The following is a 22,386-nucleotide window of genomic DNA, read 5'->3' on the forward strand; positions in this document are numbered from 1 at the left end:
TGGGGACATGTTTCATTTTAATGTGTCTTAACCTAGTAAATATGTTTTAAAATGTGAATCTGTGGGGTAGTTTTCTAAAATGCAGTATAATTTCCATGTACTGTAGACTTTTTATATTATTTATTTGATTTCACCTTTACGCTGGGAATGAATCACACTAACATTATCCATGCTTGAGGATGTAAATGTTCGGTCACTGTTTTTTACATTGTACAGAAAGGAGCACTACTGTATGGTCTCGTTGTGTAGTGCATCATGTAGTGCTAGTGGGTGCCAGAATGCAGCTTTTTAGAAAACCATTGAGTTGGTACTGCAAATGCACATTTCAAAGCCTGGCTCCTGTGTGAATTATGTTACTGGATTGAGTATGGTGTAACTTACCCACTGCTCTGAGCATTTGTCTTTCCTGTCACGGCATTCATAAAACTTGTCAAAGGTTACAAAAGGTGACTGACTGCAATTCAAGTGATATAGAGCAGTGTTTCCCAACCTTGGCAACTTGAAGATATCTGGACTTCAACTCCCAGAATTCCCCAGCCAGCATTTGCTGGCTGGGGAATTCTGGGAGTTGAAGTCCAAATATCTTCAAGTTGCCAAGGTTGGGAAACACTGATATAGAGAACAGGTCAGTATTTGTTGCCATCCTTGGCTACAGAGATGGAATTTTATTTTTTATTTTCTCTTAACTACATATCGATAAAGTGAGAGTGATCGTTCAGAGAAGGAGCTGTGTATCAACTTCTTGTTGTTGTTGTTTTTAATTTAACGTTGCCCCGGAGTTCCACATTTTGATTTAAAATGTGGAACACCAAGAATGGACTTAGGAAATGAAAAAATACCCTTAGAGCAATCAATTGTTCTAAGAATCTTGGTGTCCTTGCATGTAATTTCTTTCAGCTGAGAAGCCAAGTGTTCAGATGGCACAGGGAGCCCCCTAGGGGCCCTGTTTGAAACTGCTTTCCTTTCCTTTTCCCTTCAGTCCAGATGCTGATTAAGATTCATATGCTAGATTTAAAAGTGAATGATGAGAAGGCCTCATATAGATTCAAGTAAGGAGAAGGCCTCATGTAGATTTGAATAACAAGAAGGCCTCATGTAGATTTGAATTGTGAGACTACCTTGTGTAAAGCCCTGGAGGTAGTTTTTTTTTTTTAAAAAAAACTATGGTTATTTTTATTGTATATATTATGCAAGTCTTCGAGTCTTCGGAGAGGGGCGGCGTACAAATCGATTAAATTAAATTAATTAAATTAAATTATCAGGAAATAAGCTTAAACTGAAGCGTACCCTTATGCATTTTCAGAAAAACTGTAAATGTGAGCCTAAAGGACAAAATTGATATAGTCACTGGTGGTTTGCTGCGTTATAGTACAATACAGGTAGTCTCCAATTTATGACCATTCACTGAACAAATATTCAAAGGTACAATGGCACTGAAAAAAGAAACTTACAACCAGTCCTCGCACTTGCAACCCTTGTAGAGTTCCCATACTCACATGATCAAAATTCAACCAGTGTGTATTTACAATTGTTGCAGTATCCTGCAAGTCACATGATTATTATTTAGGGAGCTTCTGAGGAACAAAAGTCAATAGGGGAAGCCAGATTTGCTTAAAAGGCTATGGTGAGTCATTTAATTAACATAATAAAAAGACCCTAAACCCTCTTAACCACATCACTTAGTAATGTTTCCCTCCCAATCCACCTTGCATACAAATACAACATTTAAAATTTGTTCAAGTGTATAGTTAACCTTAAGAAGGCAATTATATTTTGGGAAGATAGTAACTACCCCCCCACCCAGATTAAACTTTATAGTTCTAATAAAGGAAATCTTGACCATTAAATCAATTTGTTTATACTGCCTGTAGCTCTCATCCTGCATGCTGATGATCTTCTCTTCCATAGCTTTGTTCAAAACAAGCATTTTAGCCCACCCCCCTTTCATTCAAAATGTTTTTAGAACCTGAAAACATCTTTTTCCAGACATTTCATAAAAATAGAATGATCAGTATTATCAGGAACTAGCCTCTTGATTTTAGTTGTTGTAAAGGAATTAGAAAAGTGGTTTGCCCCTGCTAGTATCTGGAAATTTTATCTTCCTTGATTCTTCATTTTAAATGTAACGCTTCCAGACATTAGACTAGAATAGAATAGAATAGAATAGTTTTTTCAGTAATTGATCTTATGTTGCCATCTCAATCTTTTGGTTAACCTGTTGGTTTTAATGTAAAACTTGAGTTCATACAGCTTATTTTAATGTGCCCTTGTGTTTTCATGTGTTTCTTTAAGGAAGCCTTTTCCTAGAGCAAAATAGTGTGTGGATAAAGTATTTCGGATGCAACAAAAAACACATTTGTAGAATGGTTAGTCATCATTATTAATTGGATTGCTTTTCCGACATAGTGAATCTGGCAAGTTTTCCAACTCTGCATCTTTTAATTCATCCTTGTTAGATTTTATTTTTATTTTAGTATTTATAAGGGTTATATCATAAATAAAAAAGGTAGAAAACAGTGAAAACCGCTTTGCAACTTGCTGGGTCAGATATTATAGAAATTTGTCTTCCAGATACAAAATTGTAAATAACAACTGTTTATTTTTCAACTTCTGCTTTGGAATTTAATTGCTGATGTTGCCTTTGGAAGATTTTCAAACTTAAGTGGATGCTAACTGTATAACGTGGCAAGTAAATACAGCAACTCAAGATGGCCAATGGCTAACAAAATTGAAGTGGAGTGGAAGGTTTGCTATCTTGCAGTGGTTTTGTTTAATAACCATGGCAAAAGGTAGTCTTTGACTTAATGAACACAATTGGAAACAGAATTCCTCTTACTAAGCAAGACAATTGTTAAGTAGGTCACACCCAATTTTGTTAACACTTTTGCCATGGCTATTAAGCAAAACACTGAAGTTATTAAGTAAATCATGGGGTCATTAAATAATCCAACTACCTGATTGACTGCTTATATGACTGGTCACAAATGACAATCAACTCCAGGTTGCTGCAACTAAAGCTGATTGCCAAGCACCCACATTTTGATTATGTGACTTTGGGATGCTGCAATGGTCATAAGTGTGAGGACTGGTTGTAATTTACTTTTTTCAGCGCCATTTTAATTTTGAATGATTGTTAAATGAATAATTGCAAGTTGAGAACTACCTGTACTCTACGAGACACATTACCAACACGACTACTGGTCTTCTAACATAAAACCCAGGGAAGAGGCAATATATGCTAAGAATTCTAAATGAAAATGCTGATACTTTCAGGAAAATAATTTAGTATGTGAAAAACATGCTTATTGTTTGTTTCTCATCCCATTTTCAAAGCTGCTTAAGACAAAGGAAACTTTTTAATATAGTGAGATTCTTGTCCTTAAAGGAAACTACTGTACATAAATTCCACATACGATGAGTTCATATTCAACCAGTACAGGCATTGTTGTGGTTTATGAAATAAACACATTCTTCATCATCAGAATTCATAGTTTCTTCTATTAGGCTTTGTCTAGAAGTAATTTAAGTTGCAGTTTAAACATCTTACTATGTTTCAGGCAGGTGCATAATGCCAAACGTTTTCTATTTTAATCCCCTCTGCTAGAATAGTGCATTAGTGTTTACCAAAAAGGAAATAGATACAAATATACAAAACAATTTTTTTCTATGACTTAAATTGGAATTGCTTCTGTGCTATGAAGAAAGCCTCCCCTCCCCTCACTTTTTACAACATGGAACAATTGCAGTAAATTTAAAAGTTATGTATTTAATTTCAGGAAATAGTTCCCAAAATTGTTCAGTCATTATTTCTTTGTGTGTGTGTGTGTGTGTGTGTGTGTGGACATATGTGCAACAATGTTCCCCACATCGAGGGGTGGCTTGTTAAATAGCTTTCATTTAAAGGACAGCAACCGTGTGTCGAAAAAATAAAATTAACTAATAAAATGCTCATATTAAATATGCCTAACTTAGTATGTATTACGAAAATTTCATCTTTCCCTTGCTTGCCAGAGCTTGTTTTTGAGACAAAGCAAAAAACATGATGCAATTTATTGATTTAAATTTTGATTAAATTTGATTAATCAAAAGTATTTGATTAAATACTGTAGTATTTAATTATGTCACACACAAATAACATAAATAAGTGACAATGCACATATGCCTGATCACTTATTTGTGTGTCAACTCTAAGCGTTCATACGAAGTTCAAGAAATCTGAACCCAAGTCCTTTGGCAGCCCTTGGCATAGACATAATCACTTTGGACGAAAGGGAGGGCTTCAAGCTGCCCAGTTCAATCCTTGCTATTTTCAAAAGCAGTAAAAACATTTGTTCAAATGCTAGGGAAGAGCTTAGCCTGTTTACTCTTTATTTTAAGACTATGAAGCTGATATCTCTCCATGTGACAGTAGCATCAGATCTATTTAGAGGATTGTAAACATGAAATCGTTCAGAGAGATTTATTTGATACCTGACCTGACCTTATCCAACTGTTACAGGCACTGACTTCTACAAAGACGTGACAAACTATGGGATAACCGCATCACAACCCCCAAGAATAAGCTGCAAACCTTCCTCTGATCTACTTTGCTGTATTGTTTTTTTACTGTCAAGACTTCTGAGATTGACAATATATAATTTAATATATTATTAAATTAATATAATTTAAATAGACAAGAATCTAGGCTAAAGAGCAGCAATCCTAAGAAAGAATAGTTGGCCTTTCCCCAGAATTTTTCTTTTCTCTTCTTAACTAACTTATATAGTTAGGGTATATCCATCTATCACACAAACTCCATCATCCTTCAGCTAAGCATAACAAGAGCTTTGCAGGAAAAGCCAAAATCTTTTTTAAATCCAGTATTTTGCTTCTTATAATAATCAACCAGATATCCCAATGCTCATAAGCATCAACTGGAACCATGTATCGCCAGCTGTTTTTTTCTCTCTGCAGCTTGAATTTAGGGGTCACATAAAGTCTTCAAAGCTAATAAACTTAGAAGTCATGACTGCCACAAATCAATCCATCACCTTTTAAAGCCATCTAAGTTAACGGCAATCAGTCACCACATCCTCTGGTACTAAATTCTACATATTATTTCCTGTATCAAGAAGTATTTTCTTTTCTGTACTGTAGATCTTCTAGTACATTTATTTAATATCCCATGGTTTTAAATTTCTGAGAGAAAGGAAAGAAACTTCCTGCTCAATTTGTGCAACCTAGGTATGGTTTTGTATACCTTGATATTTTCATCTACCCCTCTTTTATCCAAGTCAGGGGTAGATTCCGCCCAGTGAAGGGCTACCAAAATTTTTACTACCACCCTGTGGGCGTGGCTTATGCATTTTCTTTCAACATCTTTCAGTGCAAATTGGGTGCTCTGGGGTGGAGCTCCATTTTCGTCCGGGCAGTTGCCCACCCCTGGTTTCGCACACACTGGTAGCTACCTGCTGGTGATGATGTCACCAAACTGGATTGGTTGGTGCTGGTCCATGGGTACCATCATCTTAAAAAAAAAAAAATGCTGAGCAAAAAAATCAACTTTGTTTTTTTGCCACGTAGCACGGGAGGAAGCAAACTGGCAGCAAGGTAAGTTAGCCCCTTTCGTTTAATCCATATCTTAATTTTCAAATATATAAATCATTTTTCTTTCAGCAAAATTTCCTATAAGGTTTCCAGTCTTTCAGAAAAGTTTTGGTTGTTTTTCTCTCTCTCCAAATAGATCAGTTTTGCTATTTCTTCGAATTCTGACATTTTTGGAATCCATTCCTCCACTCTGGAGATTTCATTATTCTTATATAGTTGTACACTTTAGTATATAATTTGTTTGGCTTACAGCTCTTGCATACTAAGTCAATATCTTCACTGAGGTATCCCCTATGTCACTTAAGATATTTTTTCTGATTAATTCTAGATAGCACAGACTACCCCACATCAGCTTTGTTTATCTCATTAGGCATCACTTAAACAGCCTCATTTGCATTTTTAAATACTCACCCAGTTTACAGATATCTTTTTTTAGAGCCCCTTCAGTTTTGGTTTTTCAAAAGCAAACAGTTGTATGTAATCCACAACCATGGCCACCTGTTAACGTTTTGATTAGAATCGTTTATATGTGTTAAAAAGCATTTTGCCCAACACAAATGACAGAATCTACTTCCTTCCTATTTCCACTGAAAAATAAATCTTTTATTCCTGTTGCCCTGGATTAGTAATCCATAAAATGATGGATCCTGGGGCATAATTTCAGTTGGCAAGTTCCATTGGCAGCAGGCTCTGAAGATGACAAATATAATAGACCAATTTATTTAGACACTTTAAAAAAATTCAATTCTAGACAGGCCTTGTTTTTAGTGCCATAATTCTCCAAGGAAACCATTCTGGGGTGAAGAGGCCAAAATTTTGAAAGTGGCATTTTGCAAATGTCATTAAAAAGGGAACCTTAGTACTATGTTGTACGGAATTCAATCTAACATTGAAAAATACCCTTTTAGTGATATGATTTTCATTATAAAGTGTCAAGTTCTACATGACAAATCTCTTAGCCTGTGCAATGACAAAAAAATAACCTAAAATCAAAAGAAGATAAATTGAAGCCAGCTGTGGACATCTACCTTAAGCAACACCTTTTTATGTCTGTTTCACTCCAGGAATCTCAACCTATCATCCCATAATTTCTTATCAGTTTAGATTACTAGAGTTGGAAGGTACCCTTTAGATCATCTAGTCCAGTGATTTTCAACCTTTTTTGAGCCGCGGCACATTTTTTACATTTACAAAATCCTGGGGCACACCACCAACCAAAATGACACAAAATGACACCCTAAGACACTCTCCTCTCTTTTTCCATCCCTGTCTCCTCCCCACCCTTGTGTGTGTGTGTGTGTATACACTTTTGAACCATTTCCAAAAACAGGTGAGGGCTGGGGGGTTTTTTCTCTTATTCTTTGGGTGCTTTTTATCATATGCTTTAAATCAAGAGTCACTTCTCTCTCTCTTTTGTTTCTCTTTCCTCTCATTCTCTGTCTCAATCATTTTCTCATTTCTCTTTTTTCCTCCCCTTTTTGCTCATTTCTCTCTCTCTCTCTCTGTCTCTCTCTCTCCTTTCCTCTCCTTTTCTCTCTCTCTCTTGCTTTCTTTCTCTTTCTCTCTCTCTTGCCTTCTTTCTCTCTCACTCTTGCTTTCTCTCTTTCTCTCTTTTCTTTCTCTCTCTCTCACTCTCTTTCTCTCTCTCTTGCTTTCTTTCTCTTTCTATCTCTCTTGCCTTCTTTCTCTCTCACTCTTGCTTTCTCTCTTTCTCTTTTCTTTCTCTCTCTCACTCTCTTTCTCTCTCTCTTGCTTTCTTTCTCTCTCTCTCTCTTTCTTTCTTTCTCTCTTTCTTTCTCACTCTCACTCTCTCAACAAAAAGTTGCGAGACCGGAACCTGAGCTTCCTTCTTCGCGGCACACCTGACCATGTCTCGCGGCACACTAGTGTGCCACGGCACACTGGTTGAAAAACACTGATCTAGTCCAACCCCCCCCTCGCTCAAGCAAGAGTCCCTACACCATTTCAGATAAAGAGCCATCCAATTCCTCTTGCAAGTCTCAAGCTCTGGAGCTCTCACAACCTCCACAGGAAAGCTGTTCCACTGGTTGATCGCTCTGACTGTACTGTTCCACTAGTTGATTGCTTTGATCAATTTTGTGTACTGGCCTACACTATTAAATAAAACATCTGAGCAGACTCAGATTGGGAAACAAATGATCATGAAATCTGTCCTCATAGAATGGCCAAGATGACAAAGTTATAGAACCGCACTGTTCACGGATGCAGGAAGACAACGGGGTATTGTTTGGGTTATGAGAACTGAGTTACTGTACTTTACAAACCATAATTTATGGCTTAGTGCAGTAGGTGAACACAGCCAATTTGGGTTTATTTATTAGACCATGACTTAGCAAACCTTGAATTTGTGTGATGTAGGGACCAAGTGGTATCTAAGGCAGCAGTGAATCAGGCAAGGGTCAGCAAAAGACAACTGTCCACCTTGCAGCTGACTCCTACTAATGCTTCCCCTTTGTTTATTTATACATGAATGCTATTAATTCCCATGCTAGAAACCATGAATACTATTAATTCCCATGCTAAAAACCTCTAGGTTGCACACATTAGAACATATCCCATGTCAAAATGTATTTCAAACAAATTAAAATGCGAGGCATCTGGATCAGGTGTCTTAAAGCTAATGGCATCCTAAAGCATAAGGCTTTGTGGGGCTTTCTAATAACATAAGCTAGTCTTGTCATGAAATCTTGTCTTGAAATTGGAGATCAACAGAGAGAAATTAATACGTTGTCCCTTCTGAATAATAATGTAGTTCATTAGCATATTTACTGTACACACCCAATAAAATATGCTAGTGCTAGTTTTTTAAAAGTGCTTTGGTATTTTGATCTTCTGAAATTCTAGTTGGCAGTACTGTATATAGAAAAGTTCAGAATTAGATGTAAGGAACCTCCTTTTAAAACTGCCCTACAATCCCTTAATTTGGGGTAGAATTGGGGTGACTGGATGGAGCTGAGCATTTACTGGACGGATGCCCTTCCAGGCAGTAACATGGAGTTTGCAGCAAATATTTTTTTTCTTTGCATTCCAGGAGAGAAACATCTGCCACTACTTAGAATTGAACTCTCAACCTCCTGAATGGGAAGTGAGTGTTACAATCACATTACTCAAATCCGGGTACAAACACCAAAAGGCAGGAAATAGGAACAGGAAGGATAGAACAATCATTGTTGATATCAGAGCAATGTTATTTTATGAAAGGAATCAATATAAAAACTAAATATTTCATTTATTATGTTGAATTCTAGCACATAGCTTGCTTCTAAAAAAGCCATCTAGGTCTTGGAAGCAGTTACTTATTCAATAGGTGATTCTTATTGATTTAGCAAGGCATTTTAAAAAGGCAGGCCCCTGAATTAACATAACCCTGACCATGGATGTGAATGCACATACTGTATGTGTGTGTGTACCCTCCCACTGACACACAGGAGTTTAATTATTATTAATTATTGGAACTGTTGAAAGGACTGTTGAGAGTTGTTCAATTATGACAGATTCCTAGTTATGTTGGTTCCGAACTGTGCAATATAGGTAGGTATGTGATTGCCCTACCAAACCTAGCTTTAATCTTTGGAAAGGTAACTATTACATTCTATTTCTTGATATTCTGTGATATGTATGTGTTGAAATTCAGGTATATTTGCAGTGAAATGAATCCCAATATCTTGTGATAATATTGACAACCCACAGACTTTCTCTCTCTTTTCTCTTTAACCTTAGTGCTTCTGGCCCTTTATAACTGGCTTTCCAATATTTATTAACCTAAGCCTTTACATTTTACAGAATACAGTATATCTGAACAGTTTATTCACACATGTGCAAAGCGGCTCATCTGAGCTATTTATTGATCTAGGACAGCCCATCCGTTTTTAGAGCTTAAGAATTAAGACTTCCGGTTCCTCCTTCAGCGAGATCAGAAGCCAGGACTGGGATCCCCGCGGACGGCTCCGAACACTCCACGCCTGAGGGTCTGAATTCGAACATAAGCCCCCCTATAGAAGGGGTGAAGTGAAGGGGGACTGCCAGGGGGATAGAGGGGAGTTGCATCTGCCCTTCCCAAATTGGCAAGCTTCCAGCTGACAGTGTGGAGCTGCGGCAGCAAATATGGCTGCCACAAAAACCGAAGAAATGCCAGAATTAAAAAGATAGAGCAGCAGGAAAAGTGAGTGATTTACAACCTGAGGGGGTGGGGGGAGACTGTTTGCTTTTTAAAACAAACCAAAAATACCAAGGGGGAGAAATAAGGAAGCTAAAGAATAGCAGCAGGTCAAACATACTAAAATAGTGGGGGGGAAAGGTTTGGGAACTTGGAAGAAAAAAAAACGTTTTTCTTCAGTTTTAAAAGAAGATGTCATTTTGGAATGACACCCTATTTTAAAGGGGAAAATATTGATACTTGAATTTGGAACTGTCTCTACCTTACTATAAATTGACTATTCTATATATTGGATTTATAAATAATGAAATTGAACACAGAATAATGAAGAGTTTCTGATTTGAAGCTGGAGTGTCACTTTGGGGGGAAAAGAAAATGTAACTCTCAGAACTTTTGCCTTTGTTGGATAAACACCGTGGATTAAACTTTGTTGTTAAAATGACACCAATTAGAAATAAAGATGTGGAAAGCACACCCCAGGATATTAAGACTATTGTAAATAAGCAGCATGTGGGAACAAAAGACATACTTCAAGTTATGGATCGTATAGAGCTAAAATTGGAAAATATAATGGAAAAATAATAAATACTGTTCAGACAAATGAGGAAAAGATGGAGAACTTTGGAAGAGTGAAAGAAACACAGGAATCAAGAAATAAGCAACAAAAAAGAAAATACAACAAAGGGATGATTGAAACACAGAATAAGAAGAAGATAGCAAAGCACAAGGGGAAATCTCTGGCAAGGGAAGGAATAAGCAAGAAAAAGAACGCTGGAAGGGGAAAGAAAGAAAAAACTAGAATAAAGGAAAACAATATTAGATAACAAAAAGGGTAAAAGAGAGCCAAGACAGACTATAGCAGTGATGGCGAACCTATGGCACGAATGCCACAGGTGGCACGCAGAGCCATATCTGCTGCATGCGAGCTGTTGCCCTAGCTCAGCTCCAATGAGCATGTGTGTGCTGGCCAACTGATTTTTGGCTCACACAGAGGCTCTGGGAGGGCATTTTTGGCTTCCAGAAAGCCTCCGGCAGGATGGGGGAAAGTGTTTTTACCTCCCCTGGCTCCAGGGAAGCCTTTGGAACCTGGGGAGGGCGAAACATGAGCCTACTGGGCCCACTAGAAGTTGGGAAATAGGCAACTTCCAGCTTCCACAGGGCCTCCAGTGGGTGTGGGAAGCTGTTTCTGCCCTCACCAGGCATTGAGTTATGGGTGTGGGCACTCGCGCATGTGCGATAGTGCACGTCCACTCTCTTTTGGCACCCAAGGAAAAAAAGGTTCGCCATCATTGGACTATAGCAAAAAAAGGAAGTTAAAGATAGAAATGAGAGAGTTAAAAGAAATATGGGGGAGGCAGCCAAAAAAGAAAATGAAAAGTGGATTAAAACTTTGGAGCAAGGTAAAAGAGAAGGAATAAAAGAAAAATAAAATGTGTCTGTTTGATTACTAGTAATATGTTTTAATATAAGTTTGGTAATAGAAAATATGAAGATTGAAAATATGTAATTTTAAAATATGTTTTGTATTAGAAAAAAAGAAAAGTAATATTTTTAAATATAAGTTTGCTGATAGAAGAAATGAGATATGAATAAATTGTTTATTGCAATAAGGATAAAATATATGTATGAATAACATGTAGAAATGAAGTTATAAAATATCATAAGAAAAGAGGAAGATAAAAAATATAAGAAAATTGAAATATTGAAATATGCAATATATTTTAATATAAGTCTGATAATAGAAAATATGAAGATTGAAAATATGTATAAGTTTGATGATAGAAGAAATAGTAGTAGAAAGGAAATTATATATGTAGGGATAAAAGAGATAAAATTAATTTTACTGTGTATGTTTAATGAACTTAATGGTATTATATAAGTATGAATAAATTGTTCACTAATAAAGATAAAATATATGTATGAATAATGAGTAAGTTATAAAATAACATAAGAAAAGGTGAAGATTGAAGTATGTAATTTTGAAATATATCTTATATGGGAAAAGTAATGATGTGGAAAAGAGGATAAAGAAATTATAAGAGGACTTTTGATTAATGCTTAGGAAATAAGTAAAATATATTAATATTAGAAATAAATAAATTGTGAAATGACCACATCTTTGATTGCTAGAATTAAATAGAGATAAAATAAGGGTGGGGGAAAGACTAAAGAGAGATAGTACGAAGAAATGTGAAAGATGTATTGAAAATGAATCCAGTCTTAAATCTAGCCAAGAAAGCTGCAGGGACATGTCCAAGCATTTGCCAGAAATCAACACTGATATGAGATTCAGAACATGGAGAATTATGATCTCTCTATCACCGACTGAAGGCAAGAGTCAGACAGTTCCTCTTCTACCATTTTTAGCCCCAAATCAAACAACAGTTGTGCAGTCAGACTCATAAAATAAATTTCCTGTTCCCACGTACTATTTCCCATTAGATAACTCTAGGCAGGACACCCTCTCCCCAAGCTAATTAATGTGAATTTCATCTTCCACAATGGTATTGGATCTGTTTATGTGATTTTGCCAATAGCTGCAGTCAAACAGGTAAAGATTAGGGAATCTGTGTGCAAAATCTTTAAATATTCCTCACCATCATTGGTGTGCTGGCTGTGAATGCTGGGAGTTATAATTCAAAACAAATGGTTAAGTGTTCCTTAGCTCTGTTCCATGTTTTTTTAAAAAACACCCTCTCATAAGCTCTTTAATTTAGGAGCCAATCTAATGCAATGTTATAACAACTGCAGTAGCGAGCAACTCAGCAGACTGTTTATCTATCCTTTTTGGAACTGTCAATAATCTGTTAAAAGAGGGAAGGATTAGATGAGCACTGCAATGTGAATATGACGGGGCCTCCATTTCTACTTCAGATATATACACAGAAGTCAATATTTATTTATTTACTTACTTACTTACTTATTTAGTCCAATACATAATACACATTGAAGAGAAAGATATGTAATAATATAAGTAAAGAAAAGAATAGAAGAAAAGATATAAAAGTACAGGTGAACATATTTGAAAGGAAGAAAAGATAAATGAGATAAGGAGAGACAATTGGACAGGGGACGGAAGGCACACTGGTGCACTTATGCACCACATCTTCTGTATATCCCTCTCTTCCCCTGCCCAATTGCACAAGAGATGTGGATGTGCATTTGCATGAATTGCACAAATTTCTCTGTTGGAGATCTTCTTTATTGGACTGGGATGCGGAGGATTTTCAGCACATATCTATTCCCATTGACACCTATTTACTTGCGCCATTCATTTTATACATTTACTGCTGGGGAGCTATAGAAATGGCATCTGCAGTATGTCTCTGGCCAATGGATCAGATTTAGTAATTTGTTTCATCCGCTAGGGGACTCTTAGGAGCAGAACTGTGATAAGAACCATTTTTCCAGAGCAAGTTAATTTAATTCTTCTTAAGATGTATCTAATTACACACACACGCATGTACAGATGGGAAGAAAGCCCTTCAGTGTATCTGAAAAGCAGTTTCGTCTTTAAACAGAAGTAGATGGGGAAGATAAATATATGTTTTGCTGAATAACAATATACACATTAATAACTTTTAAAAATAGATAGATTGCCAGAAGGGTGAGGAAAAAGTAAGAAAGACTAAGGGACCTGACATCTGATGGTAATTGTCATTGTCAGACTGTGATTGCAGGCTAGAATGATGGAAACAATATCTAAAATGCTTAATATTCATACTCATTTATCATTTGCACGCTGAAGGGTTCAAAAATGAAGCTCTACCATCAGGTCCTGGGGACAATCTTTTACTATTTGCTAACAGTGCCTGGGCTATCTCCTGTCAAAATACATTCACGTACAACTGCCAGCTTCCAGAAGATGGCATCTTAGCGCACAACTTGCGTGCCACAAAACCTGCAGGGTGAAATACTTCCTGCATAAAAAAAGAAAAGGCTCTGCCTTTTTAAACTCAACTCTCCCCTTAACAGAGGGGGCGGCAAAGGCCGAGGAGATGCAGAAGAAAGGAAGGACTTGACAGCATTCTTGCTCCTGCCTCTTATCTTCCTACTGCTGACTGTGTGTGTGGAGCACAAATTGACTCTGATATTTTCGCACTTCATGGAAGATCTATATTTAAAAGTCCTGTCTCAAGGCCAGCCCAAATGACTGCGCTGCCTGAGGCAAAGAAATAGGATGGCTTCCCTGCCCGGTCTTTCTGTATACAAAAGCCAAAGGTTTTGGCATTGCCATACTTCTTCAGCACTGACAGAGAGCTCTCCTCCAGACTCATTTAGAGGGTCCAGAGGCCAGGTGATGCACAACTGTCTGTACCGCTCAGTATTTGTCACCTGAAGCAGCTGCCTCATTCTTAACAGCAATCTTCCATTTCCACAAAGACATGTCAATAACTTCACATTTCTAATAAGCTGAGCTGTAACTTACAAAATCTATTGGAATACAAGTTTGAATCTTTTTACATGGCTAGTTCTTGATCCTTGATAACAATCCTTTGCTATTTAAATTTATTTCATGCTTTCCTCATCAGGAACAGAGTACTACAGTGAAGTCATCCATGTGTACTATTCTGTCTTCTGACATCATCTTCCAAACCCTGAACATGTCAGGTGGGGAGGCAATGTTACCTATCTTATCCTGCATGGTTGGCTTTCCCCTTTTCAGAACAGAATTGACTCCAACTGAAATGCCACAGGATGCTCCCTTTCCCACATATTTTTTTCTAATTAAATTATGAGAATTTTTTACCTAATTGCTTTGTACATTTCCCAGGAATAAAGCGCACATTAAGATTTAATAAGACTCTGTTCCCCTCACCACAGAGCAGCTATCCAAGATGATTGCCTCTCTTAATGTTCTCGTCTGTTTCCTCAAGAGCCAACCAAAATGATCATTAAGAAATAAAGGCCCTTCCATGGGTATTAAATATACCTTTGTGCACCTGATTCCTTGCAAATGATCTACAACTGTGCTACGCCCAAGGAATAATAATAACAAGGATGCTAATTACCCTGTGGCTGGTCCTGCATCCAGACAAATTGTGCCACCAGTTCTTGTGGGAGGAGGATTCAACTGTGTCCTTTGAAAAAAAGGAGCTACTATCAAATGTCGGTGCTGGTGTCAGCAGCTTCCCAATTAGCTCAAATGCTTATCTTGTCTAATTCTATTTGAACTGGTTCCCTGTGGCCTCCATTCCTGCTCTGCATCATATGTTCATGTTGCAGTCTGATTCTTCCTGTCCTTGCTAAACATGACACGTAACTTATAGGGACCTTGGCAGGAATATTTGGGCTCTTAGACAAATAAGTTTTGTGTATAAAGAGACCCATTATATCAGGAATCCTGGAGACTAATATTCTTGAAAAAATCAAAGGATTTGGGAAGTTTTATAAAGCCTGGGCACCTAACAGTGTACTTGCTACCCTATGTATCAATCTGTCAGATAAATTTTAAGAGTAAGCACCTTCTTATAGGCTACACATTTGTTAGGGATCCAACATGGAAAGCTTTAAGACAAGGGTCCCCGGGGTAGAATTCTTCCCTATTTAATAACAGCTGAATAGAAATTTGAAATGTTTGCTCTAGCACTTAGTTAAAATGGTTACCATAAAAGGGAATTTGAACTACCTGCAACCAGGAATGTTATCTCACTGAATCACATAGTAACACCAGTAAAGCAAAATATTAAAACCTGAGTAGTCATAATTTCTGAACAGCAGCTTCTTTCACTACAGGAATTAGAAACATAGTCATCCCTTGGAAAAGTATCCTATTCAAAGGTTTAGCTGACCTTTGTGAGCCGCCCCGAGTCTTTGGAGAGGGGTGGCATACAAACCTAATAAATTATTATTATTATTATTATTATTATTTATTATTATTTATTATTATTATTTTATTATTATTATTGTTGTTATTATTATTATTATTATTATTATTATTATTATTATTTCTGCCCATTCGGTCATGTTTCTTTGTGCTCCCGACCCAGAATACTTCTCAATGAGTCACTTGTTGCTTTCAACATTTTAAAATGGGACAAAATGCCACATTATGAAAGCTGAACCACAGTGCCAGACTTGGTAGACCCCAAGCTAAAAAAAAATTAATAGCAACCCTTGCCTCAGGTTCTGCAGACCTTTTCAGCAACCCGAGGAAAAGTGCAGCTGACACAGTTCCATTTCCTTCCATCAAGCTGATTCACCCTTTGCCATTGAACTCGGCTGAACTGTGTGTAGGTGGGGAAGGCTAATGAGGAACACATGACTGGGTGAGGTGGAACACTGCAAATGTTCAGGTTCATCAAGAACTTGAGGTGGTTTTCACCCTTTCCTGTTTCCAGACAAGCATGATTGTAGGCGTGGTAATAATTGTTTCTTATTTGTATCAGCTGGACCAATCACAACAACATTTGCTCTAAAGAGGAGGCTTGATATTTTTTTAAAAGGAGGGGATTTATTGTTTATTTATTTAATTGTTCATTGAAGAATTGTTTATTTCACACTTTGGAACTCAGAGAAAGAACATTGAAAGCTAAGAGCACCATGGAAATGGAGTAAAAGCAATGGGAGTCGGAGGATGGTCTCTGCTGGGCTGTGACTGATGGGCTAGGAACAAGGAGACAAACCTGTATCACCCAGACTGCAAAAATACAAATGGACACTAGATGGCAGCAAGGAGATGTTTGTCGCTTCTCACAGGAAGGAGAACGAGGGAGGGAAAAAATGCAGCAGAGCGGCCAGCAGCGACTGGCCACTTTCTAGCCCACGTTGCTGAGGCGAAGCTTTCTTGCCTCATTCGTTCCGTCGCTCCTCATGACCTCGTTAGCCCTCATGGCTACTGTCTTCGGGCTGCAAAAAATCTCACTGACCGCTAGAAAGGGGAAGCAAAGAGACACAGAAAAACCTCGTCTCTCTGCTGACCTTGAGCGGCTCTCCAAATGTTTGCATCACCTTTAGGGCAAAGGGATGGACATTACTATGGAGATCCCCAAGCGACCTCCTTCGCTCTATCGATGCCCCTGCTGCGGGCTTTTTTTCACGGGCAGAGCTCGGGCCGCGTGTGTGTGTGTGTTGCGAGTGGAGGGAGAGCTGGGGAAAAAGCGCGTTGCTGCGATGATTCACGCGCTTCCCTGGGAAGACGACGCGCGAGCTTCTGCGGCAAGGAGTCGGCGTTTCCGCTCTTCCCGCTCCCATCTACACAACCTCCCCCCTTTCCGTGTATTTGCTCCATCGTTTGCCTTCCGCAGGCAGATAACCGGGATGGGTGGGTGGCTGGGTGTCGAGAACGCTGAGGCAAGCTTGGGAATAGAAGCACTGATCAGCAGGAAAAGGGATTTGTCTCTTTCTCGCCTTTCTCTCAGCCCCCGCGATTTAGTTACGGGGTTATAATGGCCCTCCTCCGCCCCTCCCCGCTGGCCAGCTGTATTTATTTATTACTTTAGTCCTGAAGCAATATTACCGCCAGCTCCAACCCCTCGATGCCCATTTCGTTGCTAAGTCGACGGTGTGTCGGAGCTGCCTCCCCCTACCTGCGAAAATCTGTGCTGTGCACAGCCAACAAGCAGATTGGAAGAATCCCCAAGTGTGGGAACAGCCTATCAAAGCAAACGGAGAAGTGGGTTGGTTAAATCTTAAGAAGGCATCCTGCTTATTATGGAATTGCATTAATAACCTTTGCCTGAAGTCTTGTGTGCATTCTTGAAGATGCTCCTAGTCCCAGTGAAGGGGAGAACCATGCCCAGGAGGCTGATTAACAAAATGGAATAAGAAGTTGCCTTACTCCTTTTTTACAATTGCAGGCTGAGGGCTATTGCTCATAGTCAAGTTGAAGTTCTGTCTACCAATCCGTTTTTGATTCCCTGGTTTTCCAGTCAGTCATGTCTAATTACTGGATTAAACTCCAGTAATGGGCTGTTGCCTCCAGGGGGTACACTCAGTGGGGGTAATAAGTTTATGCACTATTTTTTGAATACTTAATAGTTTTTTTTATTGTCCTTCCTTAATTACTTTTAAAATAGGTAATAATTAAATAGTATGTTTTTACCTATAAAAGCTTTAATCATTTTAATCTAGAACTGAACTTTTATAGTAGTTAAAGAAAATCAAGCTACTTGTCTAATCAGTTATCATACTGAATCTTGCGGGTTCAGTGCAATACAGTACCTTAAAATATTACTGCCCCCCTCAACAAATAATGCTGTCTACAGTATTATTTGTCCCTATTATTCAAAAAATGTGACTTAATCAACTGAAAAAGAGTCCAAGCACCTATTTGGTCGGTAAGCCACTTGCACCCAGTCACATGACCTTTAAGACACCCCGGTCACATTGACTGGCAAGCCACTCTTACCAGTCACATGACCATCAAACCACACCGACAAAATAAGGCACACCCACAGTGTGGCAGCAAACGTTTTGGCATCACTGCAAAAGTCCCAATGTTTTCATGGTAAGGTGGTGCCATTGTTTCATTCCCAGGGCCATGAGAAAGTGGCTGGCCCAAGGTCACCTAGCTGGCTTTGTGTTTTAGGTGGGACTAGAACTCATGGTCTCCTGGTTTCTAGCCTGATGACTTATCCACTACAGCAGACTGTGTCTCACTAATCCTTTAGCTGGCAAAAACAAAACAAAACCGTACACCAATGTTCCTACTCTTATCTTGCTACAGGCTTAATGCTGGCTTGTATACTTTATCCCTGCTATTGCTGGCCAACTACTGTTCAGGACCTTAGTCTCTCATTCAGAACACATGATTTTGGGCTTCAAAAATCCAGATGACCATTAGAAGTTATTTCATGTTTTTCTGGTTGTACATATTTTAACAGCCGCTAGGATAGTTTATGCACAAAATTGGAAAGGGGAAGATATCCCCAAAAAAGAGGATGTAGTTAAAAAAATTCTGGATTGTGCAGAGATGGATATGATGACGAGAAGGCTGAATGATCAAGAAGAATCTGATTTTTATATTATTTGGGATAAAGTTTATACATGGATAGATAAGAATAAAGTTGAAAATAAGGTAACGAAAACGGTATGAATATAATTAAATGTTATTGATATTTTTTGTTGTTTTTAGTGTTGTTAGCTTCTCTTTTTTATCAATTTAACTTTATGTCTATTAGAATATGTAAACAAAGTTCTTCTTTTCAATTAGAATACAGTATTAGTTTGATTTAAAGATTTAAGATTTTATCCTTTTTTCTGTATTAAAAATTGACTTCAAGAAAAGAGGAGTAATTGTAACCCCTAATATGTGTTTAAATGTTTGTAAGTTTGTATGTCTTTTTAATTGAAAATTAATAAAGTTTATTAAAAAAAGAAGAAGTTATTTCATGTTTTGGAGGGTCCCCCCCCCCAAAATAAATTCTTTATAGGAGATCAAGCAGTGGTAAAACAATTTGTCTCTTCCCTGAAGTGGTCCCCACAGGGTGTAGTAAAGGAATGTCAAGAGATGGCGCAATAATGCAATCCAAACTCCATCTGATTTTTTTTTAATTGCACCAGCAACACATATAAAAACTAAGCACAGCTGCTGTCAAGTCATCACAGCAACTATCCTGACTTTTCTGTCCATATTCTGGGGGAAAACTCTGCTTTCCTGCTTGGCTATCGCTCAGGAAAGAAGAGAGGTGTCCAAGAATGGGTACTTCTGCCCACTTCTGATTCAAGCCCCACCACTGTTACTTCAGCCTTATAGTTATGCTTAAGGAAAAAAATGCTTCTTTCAGGAAAGGGGGAAAAAACAAAACAAACCTGCCCACTCCTAGGGATCCATAATCCTGCAATTGCGACTGAGGATGCTGTACAACATTTACAGAGAATATAAGGCAGTCTTTTTTTTTCTTCAGGGAATGAGGATGCTGAGAGAGCAACCAAGAAGGGTTAACATGAGTTTCATAGTAGGTTTCAACAGGACGAAAAGATAAGAAAGAAAGGAACAGAGGAGCGGTTTTACTTTGAGAACTGTATGCTCAGCTAGTAGAACTATCACTTGAATAACTTCTGATTGCAAAGGATATGCCCAGAAAGTTTGCTGATTGCTTTTGAAGGGTTAGCACCTCCTACTACTAAAGCTGTGAAGGAATACAATGCAGACAGTTTCCAGGCAGCAAGTTCACTGAACAAGTGAACAAGGGGGGAAAGGCAGGAGTTTGAAAGGAAAATTCAGAGTCTCTATGTCTGTGTGTCTAGGAAAATGTTTCCTTTCCTAGGAAAGGAAAATGTTCTTTCCTTTTTTAAAAATATTTTCTTTATTAAGTTTTCACATATAATTCAAATCACACATTATTCTGTTTTACAGATTATAAACCATCTCTATTAACATTCTTATAGTAGATTTTTACCTGTTACATTCCATTATATACATTATATTTCATACTTTTATATTCTAATATTTATTACGTTCACTAACTGGTAAATAAAACTTTTTACAAGGTAGCTATAGATTGTTTCAATTGTACTATTGCTTCATTTAATATTGTTTCTATATTCTCTTTTGAACCCATTCATGCCATTTTTGCCATGTTCGTTTTGATTCCATGATTTTGTTTCCCTTGATTGAGTTAGTGAGTTCGTCCATCTCCACGCATGTATATATCTTATAGGAAAATGTTCTTTCCGTGCATTTAGGTAACCCATGTGTCCAAAAAAGAACAGAAAGAAATAAAAGCTTTTTTCTTGATAGGGTCTTACATATTAAAAGTGAAGCCAAATGATACAACTCTAAGATTATGATTTTCAATGCTTGTGGCATGTTTGTGTTCCTCTTAAAAACATCCTAGCATAATAAAAACATTATTATAATAATAGGCTAAGCTCAGTAAAATAAATTACAGAGGCAAGCATGATGCCTTATTATTATATGCCCAGTATCTATCAGTATAGCCACATTTGTCACCCTATCCTATAATTGTAATCTGATATATCATTGTAGCTAAATGGTAGCAAAATCTGACAATTATGGTAAATAGATAATATTGGGATCTCTGTCAGCTTATAAAGTTACTTATATAAACCTATGTTTGACCAGTCCATTTTTTAAAAAGCAGCCGCAAATAGCCTTTGTGTCAGGTTAGGATAAAATATATAGCATTAAAACAAAAACACACTCACTCTCACACACGCACAAATTCAATAGATTAATTTCACCTGAACTGCACGGCTATAACCCCTGTCATAATGGAGTTTTGCTGAATTTGCAATCCAAGATAGCTGAGGGATAAATTAAAATGAGCTCTAGAGAAAGCCCATTGATAATTACAAGAGGTAAAACAAGTGAGATATTGTCTGCTCATCTGTAGGGATGAGTTTGAGTTTCTCTCAGTGGTCAGTTGCGTTTGGCTCAGCTTATTTTAAAAGTCAGCACTGCTGATGCAATGTCTAATTATAATTGGCCTTATCCATCCTGATATTAGCAAATTCTCAAATGCAAAGCCACAAGTACAGAGTTTGTTCACCATTGTGATCTGCAATTGCCCTGTGTGATAAGTGAAAGCAGTCTCATAAGAACTAGACTGAGATATTGCAAAGTGAATAGTGAATATGTGTTGCCAAATATGTAACTCCTGTGTGCCAATTATAAGTTTTGTTACTGCAGGAATTTACGATGAAATTCGCCGGGGGTACTTAAGACTGATTCTAAAAGCTGGATCTCCTTGAATATCAGATACTCGACAACTGGCATGCTTGTACGATCATTTGCATCATCCGGTAGTCATGTAACCGTGTTTTATGATAGTTTTGCTGAAAACTTGCATTTACTTTTGGTTCTCAGCAAAACTGACTCAGAGTGAGCCATTGGATCACTTAATGACCATGCAAAAAAGTCATGAAATTGAGTAATCACACATAGGTAACCTGATTACAATTATCATGAATTATAAACCGTGATGGGCAGGCTCCATTACAGTTGTAAGTTGAGGACTTCCTGTACTATAAAACATCACAATGTTAGCTTTCCTCCTCCTTTAGGTTTATTCCTGTTGTGGTTGGCTCTGGCCCAGCTCCTGCCCCAGGGAATGTGGAGGTGGATGCAGGGGAAACTTCAACATGTCACAGGCCTGTGTTATTGCCGACAGAGTCAGTTCAGAGTTTAGTTTCCTCGGACAAAGAAGAAAGTGGGAGTGACTCGGCAGAGGGGGGCTTGGCACACAGCCCAGGCAGTCAATCTCCCTTATCTTCCATTGATTCAGATGAAGACGTTTTGGATCCACGCAAGCGCAGAATTATGCGTAGAAGAGACCAAGTAAGGACATATTACAGGAGATAAGAGCGGCCACCTGTGTTTGGTGGGGCTCCAATAATTAGGGCTGCTGCTATAAATAGCAGCATGTGGGTTTGGCCGTTGTGGAAGAGTATCTGATCGCAGTTGTCAGGAATCTTGTGTTGCTGGTTTCTGGACTTTGTTGATTTTTCACACCTTTGAAAACAAAGCAGAGCAATGTGTGTGTGTGTGTGTGTGTGTGTGTCATTTCCTTGGAAGAAGAAGGGGTGTGAAATTTCTTCACAGCTGCTAGCTAAGTATTTAATGACTGCTTAAGGTTAATTGTACAGACTACCAGATTGTTTTGGGACCAGTGCTCTTTGCAATGCAAAAAGAGTGCTTAGTTTCTATTGAATTTTGG

Source organism: Erythrolamprus reginae, chromosome 2 (genome assembly GCF_031021105.1).
Source record: "Erythrolamprus reginae isolate rEryReg1 chromosome 2, rEryReg1.hap1, whole genome shotgun sequence".
NCBI lineage: Eukaryota > Metazoa > Chordata > Lepidosauria > Squamata > Dipsadidae > Erythrolamprus > Erythrolamprus reginae.